Source organism: Alligator sinensis, unplaced genomic scaffold (genome assembly GCF_000455745.1).
Source record: "Alligator sinensis unplaced genomic scaffold, ASM45574v1 scaffold590_1, whole genome shotgun sequence".
Taxonomy (NCBI): domain Eukaryota; kingdom Metazoa; phylum Chordata; order Crocodylia; family Alligatoridae; genus Alligator; species Alligator sinensis.
In genome coordinates, this window is record NW_005842497.1 from 487,256 (window position 1) to 507,199 (window position 19,944).

Consider the following 19,944-nt stretch of genomic DNA (forward strand, 5'->3'; position numbering starts at 1 on the left):
TGGAATCCCATGCTTTGCAAATATGGCCTTTAGGATGGCTACCACTATCCCAGTAGTAAGTACTAGTCAAAGTGCATATTTATACAGAGAATAATAATCTGTAATTATTTAATATGGCTTTGAATTCCACATAAATAAGTCAATACCAGCCTTTTCATATGCCCTGGATAGAACTGGATGAGGTTGTAGGGACTCGGCCTTCTGACATGACTGAAACTTTAAATGGTTTTCTACAACTTTCACAGTGTCATTATTGATCCTGGGCCACTAAATCACTTAATGTGCTTGCTTTTTTATATTTTTCAGTTCCTAATTGGCCCTTGTGGATCTCTTGTAGCATTTATTTTCAGAAGTTCCTTGGTATCACCAACTTACTGCCTTTAAAAACTATGCCATGTACCACCAAAAGTTCATGTATACATTTCCAATAACCTGTTACATCTGTGTTGCAGTCACTTGTACTCTAGTCAACCTTTAACTATAATTTCTTTCAGGAATCACAATGAATTGTCCTCTTTTTATTTTATTTTATATTTGTAGCAGTTTCCTATCTACTATAGGGAATGACTTGACAATTAAGTTTGCATAAGCTTGAACTGCTGTCTCAAAGGTCAGTTTCACAGCTGGATGTATTGCTTTAGAAAGTATATCTGCAGTAAACATAAGTTTACCTGGTGTGTAAGTTGCAATTAAATCATACTTTTTATCTTGAGCATCATTCTTTGAATTTTCAAATACAATCATTTAAAGGCTTGTTAAACAAAGCTATCAGAAGTTTGTGATCTCTTTCCACATATGCTATCTGGCCATAGGTACACTGGTGAAATCTCACAGGCAAACAATAGTCCCTGTAACTCCTTCTCAATCTGTGCATATCTGGTTTTTGCCTTGGTCATAGAGTTGGAAGCATATGCCACTGATTGCCAATCATTGTTATGTTTGTGTAAAATAACTGCACCAACCCCTGGCTGCAACACATCTGACAATTTTTATAGATTTTCCAGTTGGATACAAGGTTAATGCAGGCCATTGCATCAGCTCTTGTTTTAACACAAGCCATAATTTCTCCTGTTCTGCATTCCATCACCATTCACTTTATTCAACAATACCGAGTCTCATCTGTAACACTGTGTCCAGCTTTGGGCTCCACATTAGGAAAGGTGGGGACAAACCACAACAAATACAGAGTAAAGTTGGAACAAATATTTAAAGGTCTAGAAAAACACAATACACAATGAACAGTTGAAAGATTTTGAATTATTTAGTCTGAAGAAGAAAAGAGTGAGGGGGTTGGATTTGATAAGTGTTCATCAAATACAGAAAAGTTTGTTCCAATGAAAATGGTGACTAATTCTTTCTACAAGGGATGGGATAAGAAGTAATTGACTTAAATTGAGAGGAAGATTTAGTTTACGTTTGAAGAACTCTCTAACTGAGAGTATATTAAGCACATGAAAAGATTTCCTGAAGAGGCTGTAAAATAAGTTTTTAAATGCAGGTTGGTTGGACAAACAATTCTTGGGTATGCTTTACCTGCCTTGAGCAAAGGCCACACCAATTAACCTCCTGAGATCCCCTCCTAGTGCATTTTTCTGCAGTTCTAACTGCTCATTCAATAATATTTCTGACTTTTTCTTTCTACTATTTGTACATTGTAAAATTCTGTCTCAGTGCAAAAGCTGAACCCAGCATTCCCAATGTTTAAAAACCAAAATACAAAAACATGCAGAGTTTAGGTCAAAGAGGAGACTTTTTGTTTGGTAATTTTACCAGTAAATTTACCAAAAATACAGTTTTAGTTGCCCCAAACAATGTGTAAGTAAATTTGATCTGTTTTTCTAAATTGAGGTTATGTTAACTAAGTTCATTATATTAAGTTTTTGTTTGCTACTTTATTTTGCTGAATTAAGATATAATCATAAACGCCACAAAATGTTCAAAAAAAATCTTGGGCCAAATTCTGCTCTAAATTACACTTATGAAATCCCATTGATCTAACTTATCCTGCATGGCTCCACTGAAAACAACACTTGCTGCTATAAATTTCCTTTCAAACTCCTACCCCCAAGTAAGACAAATTTAATCAACTTGTAACCAAAAATGGCCACAAAAATGTAAATAACATTTAGGTATAGAATTCTATTAAAATCAAACTGCAAACTCAACAATTTCAGAAAGCCAGAGTTACGTTTATAGGGGGAAAAGTGTGTGTGTGCGTGCATCTGGGGGATGGAGGGGTCTGAAATGTGTTGTGTGCTTTTTGTAGTTTTTAATCTTTTTTTGTTTTGTTTTGGGTTTGTTTGGGGTTTGTTTGTTTTTTTGCTTGAACGCTAATCAGGATTAGGAAGATGGAGATGACAACATGTGTCTTCTAAAGAACTTAGTCCGTCTTCAGAGATATTAACCAGGTGGTGTTTTTCTATATGTTATGGATTGTGCTGGCACGAAGAAATTTGCTTTAAGTTTGTGGAATATTGGAGAGTCAGGACTAGAATCCATATTTCGACCCTCAGGGGTAGTATGCGAAATTGTCAATATTTGAAGACAAATAACCTTATAATAATAAAATTGAAAATTATTATATAATTTGGAGGAACCTAGCTTTAACAAAGTGAAAATTTCCTTTTATACCTACCATTATTTGACATAGTAGGTAGTAGTGGAGCAACACGCAATATAATGCCTGAAGCTTCCATCACAAAATGAAAATAACCCTGAAGAAAGAGTTGAGAGATTAACTGACAGTCTGAATGAGGAGAGATGGCATTTGCAGTCTACAAGCCTAAGGGGGAGTTGGGGGGGGATCCAGTATGATAGTGTTTCAGGATAGAAAACACATCTCTATGGTAACAGTGTTTTCTCTAAGGGCTCTTTTTTTTCCTAAGAAATATTGTATGTGGGTGCACACCATAAGACTGCTAGGGCTGTATGTGTGGCTGGCATAGAGAAGAGAGGAATGTTAATCAGGATTCGCAAAGAAATTCCTACACAAACAATCTTTGAACAGAGACGTGGGTGGTTTTAAATTTATTGCCTAAGTTTCTAATGAAAAAATGTCAGAAAGGATTCCTTTTTAAGATTTAAAAGGGCCTATCTAATCCTAAACTGCATCTGGTTTTGGAACACACACATTTTTCTTTCCTCTGTCTTGCTGGCTTGTAATTTGCATGGAAGATGAGTAGGTGTTACCTTTCTTGGTACTGGGGAAGATACTAATGGCTAATGAACACGGGAGAAGAAAAGACATCACAGCAAAAAGACATCTTCCAAAACTTGTTGCTGTTGCAGGCTTCATTTAAATTGCAAGATGCAATTCTGATCATATAGTGGTTATGTACAATGTGTAGTGACTGAGACTAAAATTGATCAAGAATACTTTGATGAAGTGAGAGGTGGTTAGCTGTGTTAGTGTGAAGTCAGGCAGAAGATGGGGCGGGGTGACACTTTACAAACTGGTTTAGAGAGATGTGAATTTATGTAGGCAACAACCTACTTTATGAAATGATAACATCCTATGTTAGCAGGTTCCTAGATTACACTATGCTATATTAGCAGTGTGTGTGTGTGTGTGTGTGTGTGTGTGTGTGTGTGTGTGGTGGGGGGAGTTAGGGTTAGGGGGGATGGGGGACCACATCACCAAAGCTTCTAGATCCACCTGTAGGTTTAGGCATAAATAAGAGAATCAGAAAAAATGATGTATATTAAAAATACAGTATACCTAATTAATCCATTATAGCTTGGAAATAGATATTTTGGCCTAGAAGATTGGTTGACTATTTACAGGACCCTTGTCCATCTAAAAATACTTCCTAAGTTTCAAAATATCAGGTTTCTAGATGTCAAAGCAGCTGTGCATATTTCTATGTATTTTTTTATTGTACAGCATGCTGTGAATATGTTCATACTCTGATATCAAAGTACAGTTTCTTAAGAGCTGGCAAATGAGCTGTTGTTTAAATGCTCCTTACTTATGGGTATTCAAATAATGACATTCCTTTGGGTAATTATATGAGTTACATAGCAACTTAGTCATGGAAGTTGGTGCTGTCCAGCACAATAGAACTGCTAGTCAGTACTTTCGATACTATGGTGTCACTTTGGGAAACATCTCTATCTTGACAACACTTCAGGACTTTTCCACAAATGCATTTTGGAAAGGGTGGTGCCTCAGTAAAATATGCTTTCAGTAAAGTGCTCTGAATACCTCCTTACTTTTTGATGAATATCTGTCACATCTTAAGTGATAACAATTGTCAGACTACAGCATATATTTTGTATTATGTATACTGAGCATTCATCTCTAAATTAGATTTTTCTTACTACCTAAATAAAACTGTCTATGAAAGTCAGTTTATGGCCACAGGAGTAAAACAAAAACAAAAAGTGAACATATACTACTAACTTATGGTCTCTCAATATGGCCTGTATACATTGCATAATTTAAGGAGAAGAATCCTTCCATTTTGACTGTACTTATTTCATTCTTCTATCCTTTACATAACCTGCTATATTTATTTCTCAGCCATCCTACAGCAGAAAGCATTCAGAAATCATTAAACAGCTTTTCAAATTTATCCATTTGCATGTTAAAATTCTATTTTCTGTGTTTGTGAAAGCCTAGAATTAAACACAAAGGATCACATCTATCCCTTATAATAACATTGAGGGAAGTTAAAAGGAATAGACCCATTAGCCCCTCCCCAATCCCACCTGCCCTCCCACCCACTACTACTTACTTAGATCAGGCTCCTAGAACAACCAAAGGTCCATAAAATCAGCACCAGATCTACAATCACACGTCTTACTTTAAGCCATGTGATTATAGATCAGATTCCAGGAACCCCTGTACTGGTCTGCAATTAATTTGCAAAAAGAAAGATTCAAGTGAGGAATCACTGAGTTACATTGGGCAGCTGTTGTTTACCCAATCTAACCTCCCAAGTTTCTGAGTGTAACTTCTTTACTTACCGTAAGTAGAAACACAAAGCTATACTGGCATTGTTCTCTGAAATTGCTTTCTTTAAGCTTACTCGCACACTGATTAGAAAGTCTACCTGAAAGCTCAAGGACAACCCCATCCAGACATATTGGGGGTAATTACATGTAACAGGGATGTCAAAGATAATTCCATAGGCTGGATCTGGCCGGCAAAACCATGTTCTCCAGCCTGTGGATAATGGAAGAGATTTTCTAATAAAACAGTTCATTTAATTCTGGGTATGATTATCAGTGAAGGTACAGCAGCACAAGTTTTAAGGTGGACTTCTTTTTTCCTCCAGAATGTTTTAAAGCAAATAACATATCTAGTATCATGAAGTCTTCTCAGAGGCTCATCTATTTGTTTCTGCTTCCTTTTCAGCAATGGATAATGAAGTTAAGAATAAACTCTCCAAACTTTGGCAGCTAGGGTATCTAGTCTGAACATTATTTTCTGATGTGACGCAGTGTTGCCTTGTGGTGATGGGACACAGCAAAAGGAATACATCGAAGACAGTGGAAAACTGCTTTTAAATAAGTGTTTATGCCCCCACAGAGACATCTATGGTAGCAACGTAAGCAAAGGTTTGTGGGTAGCATAGTGCATGGAGCTGAGTAGTAGTACATTTCAGGAATTCTGCACTTTAATCATTATAAATACTTGTATTTAGGATAGACTCAGATTTCCTATTTATTGATCTTTAAAGGAAAAGGAGTGGTGGAGATGCAACTTCAAGGTGGGGGGAGGGGGAATTTACATTCTGATGCCTTTCTGTTACTTTTTGTATTTTGTTTTTTTGAAGACAAAATACAGGCAAAATCCCAAGGGTAGTGGTGAGCTGGATGCCAAAAATCACCATCCTTCCTTCCCTTATGCGGAAGGGGGAGATGTTTTTTTTTTAAAGGGGATGAATGTAATCCCAATTCAGCACACTCTTTATCCCTCTTAATGGTGGGTGGTGCAGAAGCAGCTTCACTACTGTTGGGAAAGTTTAAGAGAAGCTGCTTTATGGGACCAGAAATCAGCAGGCAGGGGAATATGAAGTGGGATTCAGTAGGAAGAGCTCACATCCAACTAAGGACCAACTCTCACTTCAGATTCCCCTGCCTGATGATTTCTGATCACATAATCCAGAGAGGAGGGGAGCTGCGGTAGAACATGACAAGCAAGTATCCAGAGGATAATGATTCTAACCATACCAAGAGCAGCTATATCACAAGATAACTTACATATAGGACACAAGACTCAGAAAACAGTCTCTTGCCAAATCCTTTGTAATACAGCTGTAGTTATATTAAAAAAAAACCACTTAAACTTGAGCAAGACAGAAGATATATACATTTACATGACTATATTGAAAGCAATGATAAACAATAGCACAGTTTTTAAATAAATCACATCCATGGGTCTTAGTCAAGCAGTGTGTGCAGCTGGTCTATTATGTGCTGCCTGGGATTAACTTTCTGTAAATCTCCCAACACAACATTAGATTCTAGGGTCGAAAAGACTTTCACTGAAGGGGGGTGGGGTGCAGAATGTTTTACTATTAGCTTCCACAGTTTACTTTACCTTTCTTATTCTTTCCAGAGAGTTGATAAAAATATGTCTATCACGTTAAGTTTTGAGGTGGCGATGATGGTTGTTGATTTTGCTAATCTTGCATTACTACCATTTATAATTTGTAGCTCTGTAATCTGTTTTCTCTGACATTATGTGGAATGGTTCCAGTATTTGTTTGTTGGGATTAGTTTCTGCTTTAGTCCAAGTTCAAAGGAACACTCTGAATGTGGGTCAGGATAGAATTAGCCCATCCACTCGTATCACTCTAAATCTGCATACAAATGTATCATAGACCATAACATTAATCATAATGAACATCTCCTGCAATTAATAGTAACTTGCCAGAGTTCAGTTGGAATGAATTTTCACTGATTTGTTTAGTCATTAAGGAGAAAAGTGTCCATTACTTTAACATCAAATTTTAAGTTGGTATTTTATGACTCTAGGCTTTCACGTGTTGTTTTGGAGAAGTAGCCTTTTATAACTTCAAAAGACTTTAATAGAATCACAGAAAAATTAGGGTTGGAAGAGACCATAGGAGGTCATCTAGTCCAACCCCCTGCTCAAAGCAGGATCATCCCCAACTAGATCATCCCACACAAGGCTTTGTCGTGTGTTATTCTCAAAAGGCCAAGGAGTTAAGCTTATAAAATGATAAAGCTTGTTTATTCAGAGAGCCTTCTTAGCCTACTAGTCTGCTGTTCCCTCCTGCAATCCCCCAGCAAATGTTAACGACTTATACATAACACTCTTAAAGGTATCCACAAATCTTCCACCTTTACATGCAACATATCCCCATATAATACTGACATTGGCAATTTAGTTCAATCCATAGTTAAAGCACATTTTAACAGGTCTCTATTAGTCTTTGTGTTGGTTTTTTAGCTCTACGTGATCTCAGTTTCTCTGCATTCTCAATCCTTATTGGTTCAGTTCTTGTTTGGTTTCCTTGCTCAGATGTCTCTACTTCTATATCATTTTCAATCTTCTGTGTTGTTTCTGGTTGTTTTGATGTTCTCTTTGTTTCCTTTGGGATTCGTGCAATTCTGCTGCTTTTCTCCTCTTTATGAGCTGCTAGTGTCATCTACTCCTTCTTAACACCTGTCCTTCCAGTGTGACTACTTTATAGAGTCTGGGATCTACTTGATGAGAAACTAGTGCTTTTTGTTCCTATGTTCGTCCCTCTAAAATAAGCACCATATCTTTGTTTAGCAGCTGTCGTAACTCCCCAGAACCCCTGTCATAGTATCATTTTTGTTTGGGTTTGTTGATTTAATGTTTTCACGTCTTGCTTTTCATTCTGATGAGCATCATTCACAAGATTTGGCAGCCTTGTTTTGAGTTGCCTGTTAAACAGCATTTTTGCTGGGGACAATCCATGTCTCATGGGTGTTTCCCTGTCATTTAAGTGTGACAGGTGTCACAACCAAATTAAGTAGTGCCCATGTCACAAGCAAGTAAAACCATTCAAAACAGGTTTTTTTCTGCACTAGGTTAACTAAGGGTTAACAATAATGATAGTAACCGCTTTTTTTTCTGAGCATGCCAAATAAATTTATAACTGCGACACCAACATAAAATAGAACTTAGCCTTCTGTGCTGTACATAAATCATTATAATTGGTCAGAAAAAACAAGGAGTAACCTTACGATAACACCCTAGCAAAGACCTCTAGATAATTGGTGATTCTAATTAAATTTATGATGTGGCGAAAAGCAATTGGCTATTACACAAATAAAACCCGTCTTCACTTCCGTGAAGTGGGACACCTCCGCGCACACACCTGAAAAACCTCTGAACGTATGCGTGAGAGTAACTGACAAATTGATCACTTGTCAGTTTCCCCCGTCTCGACCCAATTCTCAGACGTAAATCGACGACCTGCCGGCCCGAACATTTTTCTCTGCCTGACCACCGAACTCTTATGCAGACCGACCTACGACCTTTAAGCTATAACTAACCAAATATCTTTGACCTCCGTCCTTCACCGCCTTGACGGCGTGAGTAAATAATCTTGCTTTACAACCGATAAGCATCCGCCTGATTAATTCCACTCCAAGCGTCACAAGTACCCACCTGACGGCCTTCTAAGGCCCCGGACCCATAACTGCCCGGGTGGGAGTCAGGGAGAGCTGCTGGCCGGCTGCCCTGGGTCCCGACATGGCGTCATGAACAGGATCAAGGGGAAAAGTGATGGAGGTGGAATTAATTAAGAACTGCCCCTGGTGTAGTGGGGGGTGCCGCGTAGATAACGCGGATGAATTATGGGCTCACATCGCTTATCACCAAGCGAGCGGAGCGGAGACAGGGTGCGTCAGCAGCTACTTCTCACTGAAAGGAAAGGAGGGAGTCGAAAAGGAGTGGGCAAGCTCCGAGTGGGACAAAGGAAAGATGATTAACGTAGTGTCACTCCTACTGCGTGAAAATGCAAACTTAAAAAACCAGTTAGCTACAGTCAGCAAAGCTGCTGCGGAGATGGCAACGTGACAAAACCCTCCGTCGCCACCAGAAAATGGCACCGAGAAAAATATGAGCTGCCCGGAGGACCTGGAAAAGAAGGGCGGAGCCACAGAAGAACAGGCGGGACTCCACCCATCAAGCCCGCCCCATAGAGATTTATGGAGAAGAGGACACCATCACCCTTCGCCTTCTCCTCAACCTGCTCATTACTCAGCCAACAGAAAATCTTTTAAGTCAACTTCCACGACTACAAGCCCTTATAAAATCAGCAACTGCAAACTCAGCCGTCGCCCCAAGCCACCTTACTGCATATCCAGTTGAATACCAAGGGCCAAGACATTCCCAATTCAACTCACGAAAGGAATCAAGACTGCCACCCCAGAGGACGCTGGAGGAAAGAGCCATATTTGAGTTCCTCCTAAACCACTTCACGCTTACCAAACAATGGCTACATGTCCTAGAAAATGCGGGACAACGACAACTGGCACATATACTAGGCTACCAACCTCGACCGATCCCGCCAACCGGTCCAGGCTCCGGAGGCACCAACTCCTAACAGCGCACTCCGGATAACACCGCAGCCTGCCCCAACAAGCAACTACTCGAAGGGGGCATCGATGAACTATTCCAACCACTATGACATTATGCTCGTAGATATACAAAAGACAATTTTATTGTTTTTTAGTTTTCTTTGTTCGTTTGTCTGTTCATTTGTTTTGTCCCCTTACAGGCCCAGCAGTGACGAAGCGGCAATCTGTGACTGCCCGATCACGAGAATCACCAAGCACCAACCTGCAGCACACCCGGGTCGACGCCACAATGGCCGCCTGCTCATATGTCGCAAGCAAGGTCGTCGCTCTATTCCTGCTGTTACTAACAGGTCGGAGCTAACTTCGAAACCTCCAACTCGGTCCTGAACCTTCTGTCATTTTAGGCCAAAGACATAACTAATGACTCATTTTATGGTTTTTCTTTTTCCTATTAATGATCTTGTACATACTTGTTTTGTTTTGTTTTAAAGCCTGTTCGAGACTTTACGCAGTGAAGCCAAATCATAATGTTTTGAGTGAAAAGCTCTGAATTATTGAGAGAGAACAGCATTGGTAGTCTGAAGGTTTGGGGGATGTCGCAGAAAGGTCGGGTGTGGACAGAAACATTGATTGAGGGAACGTGAGGAAAGAGATGAGGGAGATGATGATGGAAGGGGGCAAGTAGTCAAGGTTCTAAAGGAACCTGTACATTAAAAGAAGAGGAAAAGGAACGATTTGGGAAGAGAGGTGACAATAGAAGAAATGAAGAAAGGCCGCTAATAACGGCACAGAAAATCGGTGTTTTTAGAGCTATGTTTTAACTCAAGTATAATAAGCCACAATTTTAAAAACCCTCCGTATAGGGGGTATTAATCTGATACCTTACTCTCAGTTACCTTAAAAAATCGAATTAAAAAATATTATATAAAGTCAAGGATAACAGTTTACTGCGTTTAAGTTAATTCAAGTGTCGGCGTCTTTGATTATCTTGTGTTTACCATTAATCATAATAGCCATTGTTATATTTGTGTGTTTTAGTTGTTGGATTTTACAGTATCTCAAAACGAAGTTAACCACGCTTTTTGCTTTTGTATACACCCGCTTGCCAAACACTAACAATGATAAACAAAATGGTCTATACATAAACATGATGTAACTTGCTGGTCCATGGGCAAGGGGGCATGTCACAACCAAATTAAGTAGTGCCCATGTCACAAGCAAGTAAAACCATTCAAAACAGGTTTTTTCTGCACTAGGTTAACTAAGGGTTAACAATAATGATAGTAACCGCTTTTTTTCCTGAGCATGCCAAATAAATTTATAACTGCGACACCAACATAAAATAGAGCTTAGCCTTCTGTGCTGTACATAAATCATTATAATTGGTCAGAAAAAACAAGGAGTAACCTTACGATAACACCCTAGCAAAGACCTCTAGATAATTGGTGATTCTAATTAAATTTATGATGTGGCGAAAAGCAATTGGCTATTACACAAATAAAACCCGTCTTCACTTCCGTGAAGTGGGAGACCTCTGCGCACACACCTGAAAAACCTCTGAACGTATGCGTGAGAGTAACTGACAAATTGATCACTTGTCAGTTTCCCCCGTCTCGACCCAATTCTCAGACGTAAATCGACGACCTGCCGGCCCGAACATTTTTCTCTGCCCGACCACCGAACTCTTATGCAGACCGACCTACGACCTTTAAGCTATAACTAACCAAATATCTTTGACCTCCGTCCTTCACCACCTTGGCGGCGTGAGTAAATAATCTTGCTTTACAACCGATAAGCGTCCGCCTAATTAATTCCACTCCAAGCATCACAAGTACCCGCCTGATGGCCTTCTAAGGCCCCGGACCCATAACTGCCCGGGTGGGAGTCAGGGAGAGCTGCTGGCTGGCTGCCCTGGGTCCCGACAACAGGTAAGCATCAGTGTGTGAATCTGTAGCTTTTTTCAACAATTTCTTCCATATCTGTATTCCATTTTCCACCAGACCATTGGATTGTAAGTATTTAGGACTTGAAGTGTTGTGGCAGAATCCATATTTGTTTGCAAACTATGTAACTCAAGACAGTTGAATTGAGGTGCATTGTCTGTTCTCACAATTTTTGGAATCCCATGCCTAGCAAAAATTGATTTGATGTGAGTTGTGACATGCTTTGCTGTTCATATCTGTATTCCATTTTCCACCAGACCATTGGATTGTAAGTATTTAGGACTTGAAGTGTTGTGGCAGAATCCATATTTGTTTGCAAACTATGTAACTCAAGACAGTTGAATTGAGGTGCATTGTCTGTTCTCACAATTTTTGGAATCCCATGCCTAGCAAAAATTGATTTGATGTGAGTTGTGACATGCTTTGCTGTTGTGCTTTCAAGCAATGCAGTTTCAGGGTAGTGAAAATAAATAATCCAGCACTAATACGTATTTTTTTTTTGCATGTATGAATAAGTTAATGTCCACTTCATACCATTGAGCTACAGGCTCCTCCATGACCATCATGGGCTCATTTCTTTGCACTGATCTGTACTTTAGGCACATTGTACAAGCCTTTACAGTATCATTATTTATGTTGGGCCAATATAAATAATGCTATCTTTTTGCATTTTTCAGTGCCTAGATGCCCCTCATGTGTTCTGCTTAACATGTCTTTCTTTAGCACTGCTGGAACAAGTCATGAGCCTTTGAACAAAATGCCATTCAGTACTGATAGCTCTTCCTTGAACTGAGAGTAGGGGCTAGGTGTATGTTTTTCAGGTTAACCAGCACAAATAGCTGTTATCACTTTTTGCAATGTGGTGTCCTGAGGAGTAGCTTCTACAATTAGTTCCCACATTTTATCTGTAACAGGAATCATTCTTTTAATTAGATTAACATGTACTATGTCTGAGTCCGGAATTCTCTCATTTTCCATTGTGTAATAACTCTGGGCAACATATCTGCAATAAATAGATGTTTTCCTAGTGTGTATGTCGCAGAGCACTGAGGTGCCCTGCTCCTAAAGAGGAGAAACTGCTAGAGAAAAAGCCCTAGCAGTGAATAAGGAGCCCAGCTGTTGGTTGCCAGGACAACTGGAGTCAGCAAACGACCCACACCTGCCAGCGGTTAGCTGGCTATAAGGGGCAGGGCCTGGCTCTTATAAAGCCCGGGAGCTGAGGTGAGGGTAGGCCCCTGCCAGCAGCCAGAGAGGCAGGAGCTCCTAGGCCAGGATGTGAGAAGAAGCCTAACCGCAGGTACAGCTTAAGCTGAGTAAAGGATGGCAGCTCTAAGATGTCTGAGCAACATGGTTTTAGCCAGGCGTCTTTAAGTTTTGTTACAGCCTAGGGGCTTGTGTTTTGCTTTGTTGTTGTTACACCGGTGGTTTGGGTGAGGCTATCAGCAGTTGGAGGAGGCCTCATAGGGGACCCACAGTAGCATGGGGACCCAGCGCCAGAAAGGGTGCAGCGTACGGGGTGCATAGACCCCAGCCCCAGAGAGGGGGCTATTGAGAAGCCCCAGTGCGGGCGTGGCTATTATAAAGAGAGACAGCCTCTATGGGCCTGCTATATATATTTTTTTTAATAGTTACCTTGAGTGGATATTCCTCTTCTATAGCTCCACTATCCATCATATATATGGTGAAGCTCTGCTTAAAATTATTCCAGTTTTCTACTGTATTGCTAGACAGCTTTAACTCCTCAGGAATTCTGAGAGAGACTATTTTTTTTTTTTTTCTTTTTTTTCATCCCGATCCTGGTACCATGCGTTGTTCTCTTAAGACCAAGGAGTTAAACTTATGAAATGAATAATGCTTGTTTATTTAGAGAGCCTTCTTAGCCTACTGGTCTGCTTTTCCCTCCTGTAATCTCTGGGCAAATGTAAAAACTTATATGTAACACTCTTAGAGGTATCCACACGGTCTGCCCAGGTCTTAAAAACCTCAAAGGATAGAGATTCCACAATCTCTCTGGGTAACCTGTTCCAGTGCTTTACTAGCCTCCTAGTTATCATGTTTTTCCTAACAGCTAACCTAAACTTCCCTCATTGCAACTTGAGACCATTTCTTCTTGTTCTGTCATCTGCCACCACTGAAAACAGTCTAGCTCCATCCTTTTTGAAACCACCCTTCAGGTAGTTGAAGGCTATTATTAAATCCCCTCCAGTCTTCTCTTCTCCAGACTAAATAAGCCCAGTTCCCTCAGCTTCTCCTTAGAAGTCATGTGCCCCAGCACCCTAACCATTTTTATTGCCCTCTGCTGGACTTTCTTCAATTTGCCCACATCCTTTCTGTAGTGGGGGGCCCAAAAATGGACACAACTCCAGATGTGGCCTCACCAGTGCTAAAGAGAGGGGAAGAATCACTTACCTTGATCTGCTGACAACATTCCTACTTACAGCCCAGTATGCTGTTAGGCTCATATTTAGCTTATTGTCCACTGTAACCTCCAGGTCTATGTCTGTAGACCTGCTGCCTAGCCAGTTGGTCCCCAGCCTGTACCGTGCATGGGGTTGTTTTGTCTTAAGTGCAGGACTTTGCACTTGTCCTTATTTAACCTCATGAGATTTCTTTTGATACACTCTACCATTTTGTCTGGGTCTCGCTAAATCCTAGCCCTACCATCCAGTGTATCTACGTGGTGTCATCTGCAAACTTGCTGAGGGTACATGCCATCCCATCTTCCAGATCCTTGATGAAGATATTGAATAAAACTGGCCCTAGGACCAATCCTTGGGCACTCTACCTGATACCAGCTGCCAACTAGACATAGAGCCATTGATTACTACCCTTTGAGCCCAATGATCCAGCCAGTTTTCCATCCACCTGCACTTCCTTAGCTTGCTTGTGAGAATGTTATGGGAGACTGTATCAAAAGTCTTGCCAAAGTTACGGTACATCACATCCACTGCTCTCCCTGAATCCACAGAGCAAGTTATCTCACCATAGAAGGTAATCGGGTTGGTCAAGCATGACTTGTCCTTGGGTAAAAACTTTCTTCACAGTTCCTCTATTGCACAAGCTGCTCTTGCCTTACCACTACCTCCCAGGTTTTAGTTGCCTGCTAAATGATCTAATCCCACCTCGTGTCATAGAAAATGATGCATACACTAGGTGAAATGTATTTCTTCATAGAGGGAGCACACAAGGCCATTTCAAACCTGCTTAATCCTTTATGATAGCCTTCCACAAAAAACTATCTAGCTCTGTGGAATTACTCATGAGTGTTAATTTAGTGGAAAAGGTACATCTTTGGTAGAGGTGTGTTCTGCTCTTGGCATATGCTAAGGAGGGGAGGGTTTGGGGGGGGTGTGAGTGTGATATATGTGTGATATATATTGTTTATTAGAGCAATTAAGCTTTTGGACATGGTTAGGCTTTTGGACCATGGTTTCTCTGGTGATTAGTGAGCATCAGTGAGAGAATATTAATGGAATAAAGAACCCAAAAGTAAAGATAACACCCCCCAGAATATCTATGTCAGTGCATCCCCATTAGTTCTAATCCAAGTGACTGTAGATTATTGCAAAATATTTTCACAGTTGCCATGCTGAAAAATGTGATGGCTTTAGCAGCAGAATAGAAATCTAGAAGTCCTTTAACCTGTTACATAGATACAGTAGAGGTTAAATAAGGGTATGTTTTAAGATGATTACACAGTAAATAAATGCCTACGATTACTTCTTGTTAATGAGATTCAGCCAAAACTTTGAAAGTCACAGAATCAATTTATGACACTGATAGCAGTGCTACAGAAAATAAGTCAGATTCACAGATTTAGTGGCTAAGGGTTTTTAGTCACGTGGTAGAGTTGAACAGCAATTTTGTACATTGCCTCCACAAAATCAGAATGGGCAAGACCAAATGCTATATGAAAGCTAAAAATGGAACGCCATTCAACCCCATTTCCTTAATATTTATACAGGGTTCTATATTTTTAGAATGCTGTACTGACTAAATCTTCAAAATAGGCCTCTGGGGTTGCAACTGTAAATAGAACTGACTGGAAAAACTTGAAATGATTCATAATTTGGATTTCAAACCACTATCTGTTTGGCTTGTTTTAACCTATGTAGCTGTTAATTTTTTTGGAAGGGGAAGAAAATGCTTAAGAAATCTAATGTAGTATTTTAATTTGAGCTAACACTAACACAGATTAGCATTCCCAGTTTTCACTTAACAAAAGTAAACAAAAACACAAGACTATGACCATGAGCATTGGAGTAGCATTCAGTTTGGCTTGGGTTTTGTTTGTGACCTAGCTGATTGAAAAACTGAAGCCAGTCAAGATAATGTTTGTACTTGGTTGCTTTGCCATACTGTACAAAGAAGGGTGGCTTTGCCATACTATAAATTGGTGAAGGGCAAATTGCCCTTTTGCATGATGATCTTTGTAAAGCACAGAGTAAATAGTACCTTTTGGATTACACCTGTGCATTTGTTATAGTTAAACTATGTCTGTATCATTGCAGTCTATAAATAACGAGATATTTCAGCATAATGGAGGTCAGGACTGCTGCTTATTTGTTATTGACCCATTTTGATACATTAGGACAGCATTAAGCAGTTTTGTTGGATTTGAAACCAAATGCCCAAAATGGGACTTCAGTGGGATTTAGGTGCCCAAAATATGAATAGTAAAATCTTCACCTACACTCCGTTTCTGACATTTTTAAATTCTGTAAGCACCTACCATCTAGCATACCCAGCAATATCTCAGTTTTAATGGAGACTAGCAGCTTGGCACCACTTTAATGCCTAAGATCTACTTGGAAGCTCCAACTAAAGTTTCCTTCCCTGCTTCTCCTTCCAGGACTCAAACCAATAAATGTTTTTAGAGCACATCTTTTAGATCATACTCCACATTGTTGCAGCAGCTGGTATTTTCTTTGAAAGCGTAGTTACTGGTACTACCAGTGCCCTTTCTTCCTTTTCATCCAAAACCCCAGTGGTTAGAGCACTTGGCCAGAAAAGTGTAAGACTGATCAGTTCCCTCTGCTTGAGGGTTGTGTTCCCACCCTTATAGTGTGAAGAACAGTTCCCTAAATGCAAAGCTATTGGCTATTCTGGTGCAGAGAAGAGCTTAATATCTCAAATCCTTCTCTTTCAGCTCTTCTCACTTTTCTCTCTTCCATATAGAGAGTGGGAACAAGAAAGAGCATGACTTCCTCTAGCCTGCTGGTGTTTGCTGACCTGAGATGGGGCAGTCCAGAGTCCAGTGCAAGAACAGTACATGTATTTTATGCTTAAATAGTCTATAGATAAAACGTTTTGGGCACTGCAGTAAGTTCCTTTTGTATATCCAGGTCTTATCTTCTCTACTTGTCAACCTATAGCTCTAGAAAGAGAAGGAATAGCATATTCTTTCATTATTCAGGGCAGAGGTGTGTATGGAGGAATTGTGTTGATTGCTGGAGGCAGGGGGAAGAGGGAAGGAGAGAAGCAGGAGAGGAGTCTTACCTCCCTGGCTCTTGTCTTTCAGGCAGTGCGCTGTTACTGCTGCGGCTGCTACTGTACCAGGTTTAGGCTGCTGCCTCTGAAGGACAGGCAGCAGCATTGGCTTCTCCTAGTGCCCTGTTTGCTTCTCCCTTTCCTCCCACCCCAGGGGTTATGCCTCCTATAGCAAATTCTTCTCAGGTGAGAGGCATCATTCCACTTCCCTCCCCCTACCAGATACACTACTGACCATGGGGCTGCATCTATCCATCTTCTATGACTGGGCTGCACAGGGCTGGCTAGGACCCCTGGGGGGAAGGGCGCCATACTGGTGTCTCCTAAATCAGTACCTGGAGCTGATGCCCTGTTCACCCCCCATTAACCCTCCTCGTTGCTTAGTTACACTGCTATTGGAAAGCTAACTGCATTAAGACAGAAACCATAAAGAGCAAGGGTAGAGAATGTTTCCCTGTGGTACTGCAGTCTATGGATTCCAAATGGGAATTAACACTACATAGAGCTATTCATTAGGACTAGATTCTGACACCCAGAGTTTTTGTGCAGCAAGATCATGTTGTGTGTGTGTGTGTGTGTGTGTGTGTGTGTGTGTGTGTGTGTGTGTGTGTGTAAACAATATATATACAGATGTGTGTAGGATAGCTAAATGGATAGATGGAAAGAATAACAGTAACAGAAAAATCTTGATTTTGGAAATTTGGTTGGATACCAGTCAAGAACATTGTTTCAGCACATTGCTCAAAAATTATCTTGCTCTGTTGTGGCTCAAAGAATGAGAAGATGCCCATATCAAGCTATGGGGAAAAATTTGCTTGGATGATAGCGTGCTGGATTCAAGTCCTTGCATAAAAGGAGAGAACACAACATTAGCTTTTGCTTTTTATTTGCTTGCATACTGGAAGCTCACTGTTCTTTCGTGACTAACCTGTAATTGTTGAATAAGAACACAAATACTATTTCCAAAGTAAACAGTAAAACTAAGTTACCTGGAATTATTGCAGACTTCCTAATATCCTGTAATGTCCATGTTAATTAACATTTTGAAGTAGAAGGCACAATGCAAAGCTATAGGAGTTTAATTTTCTTTAGCCATAAATGGTTGTAGGTAGCTGGAAAAACAAATGTACATCTGTTAAAGCAACTTTTTTTTTTTTTTTTTTCAGGGCCAAATCCTGCACTGCTGTCTGCTGCAACATCATTGTAGTTTAAGAAAATCCAGAAGATTAACTTAAAACTGTGTTTCTCCAAGTATCTCTACTAGGCATGGTTTTTTGACCACTCTACCATATTTGTTTGGGGGAGAGGAGAGGCAGAGGGAATTAAGTTTGATTGCATCTCTGGCTGTGTATACACATTCATATAACCTGGAAGAATTTGCAACCTTTCCTCACTGCTCCCACCTCCCAGCAACACTGGGAAGCACAGCCAGCACTCCCCAGACACCCCAACCCCCATTTATTAACACAAGACCTTCTTTATTTTATTTTATTTTTTTTGCTTCATTTTATTTTATCCCTCAGTGAGTGACTTCCTTCATTTCACCACACTTCCCCACCCCCAGTTTTTTTCCACTTGCCATTTCATTACCTCCCAGCATCATGTTCCCACCCTCCTCCTCCACTCCCCTCCCTGCAGACTAATCTCTCGCACATCCCTACCTACAGCAGGGATAGAAGCCTGTCCTGGATCACCAGCCTGTAATGGTAACTCACAGCTGTAGCTCCTAGTCAGGTGCCTGCTTGCCAGTCCTCTAGTGGCAAGTCACTGCTGTGCAGGCAGGGGACAGTCAGAGAAGGTTTTTAACCTTGAGGGGTGCCTGTAGATGTGCGGGGATACTACTCCAGTGTGCTGTAATTAGTGTGTCAGAGCAGACTTGATTGATTGAGCCTGTTGACAAGTGCTAATTAGTGCATTCCAACAGCCTCCATGTATCATGTGTTCAGCACCCCCACGCTTCACGGTGGTGGTGGTGGGGGCGGAATGCTTTGACTAAAGTTCATTCAACAAAGTTTGGTTGGAGCACCCTCACCACCATTTTGAGGCATGGGGATGGTGAATACACTAGATACTGTGGGAGCTTTGATTGGAGCAGCTCTCGGAGTGCTCTAGTTAGAGCACCCAAGTCTCGGAGCACGTAAAAACACTCAAGGTGTCTGCTCGAAACTCGAACTAGAACTTACACTGATCAACATTTGAGCAGCTCAAAGTGCAACTTGTAACAAGGCCCTTATACTGACACTTATGAAGGGAGAATCCATCCTTGTATACCTAAACACCACCAAGACCATTTATATTCGTGGTATCCTGTTTGTATTTCTTCATGTGGCAATGATATGTTCTTGCATGTGCAGTTATGGTCTTGTTTTTGTGTACAAGAACATGGCCCTGTGAAATGTTAAACACCTTCAACACCAGCTGAAGTAGGATTAGGCCCACTTAATGACCTTGCAAGATGAGTCCCATATTAAAAGAGCAATTTGTAAACTTGTTTTGAAAAGATTAAGCTCTGATCCAAAATATAGATTGGTGGGTGCTGCTTTTTTAGTCAGTGGCATCATTCATGTGTTTGGAGATATATGCATATGCAGGATTGAATGGTCAGGTTCATTTATTTTAACAACCTCATAGTTCCCTTGTACCCCTGCTTTACGTGTGGCAGATAAGAATGTCTTGATGTTTTGGAGTAATGTGCCTTGTGTGACGGAGTTGTTGTGTAGTTTTCAGAATAGCTTATATAAGTATTTAGTATGGCTTGGATAGGGATGACCCTTCCTTGAGCAAGAGGTTCCTTGAGTCCCTTCCATCCCTGCTTTTCAATGGTTTTATGAAAAATTATGGCTTCACTTCTGCATGCAGCATTCAAAAGTGGAACTGTTGTGTGATCAACAAAACAAAGGGGACAAGAAAAGCTTTGCAAAACCAAGTGTGTTTGGAATCAAGTTAAAGGCTGGGAGACACCAGATATCCGGTGAAGGGAAAG

The 19,944-nt window shown here is 40.5% G+C and overlaps 1 long non-coding RNA gene across 2 annotated transcripts; it reads left to right on the plus strand.

The window, feature by feature from the left end:
- The first annotated feature begins 12,689 nt into the window (after positions 1–12,689).
- Positions 12,690–18,639, plus strand: LOC102368544. 2 transcript variants are annotated; one of them, XR_324722.3, is made up of 3 exons: positions 12,690–12,768; positions 16,650–16,793; positions 18,128–18,639. It is a non-coding gene; the product is annotated as an uncharacterized LOC102368544 (long non-coding RNA). The 2 variants fall into 2 exon arrangements; XR_324721.3 differs by having other exon boundaries at positions 12,700–12,768; positions 16,621–16,793.
- The last annotated feature ends 1,305 nt before the right edge of the window (positions 18,640–19,944 follow it).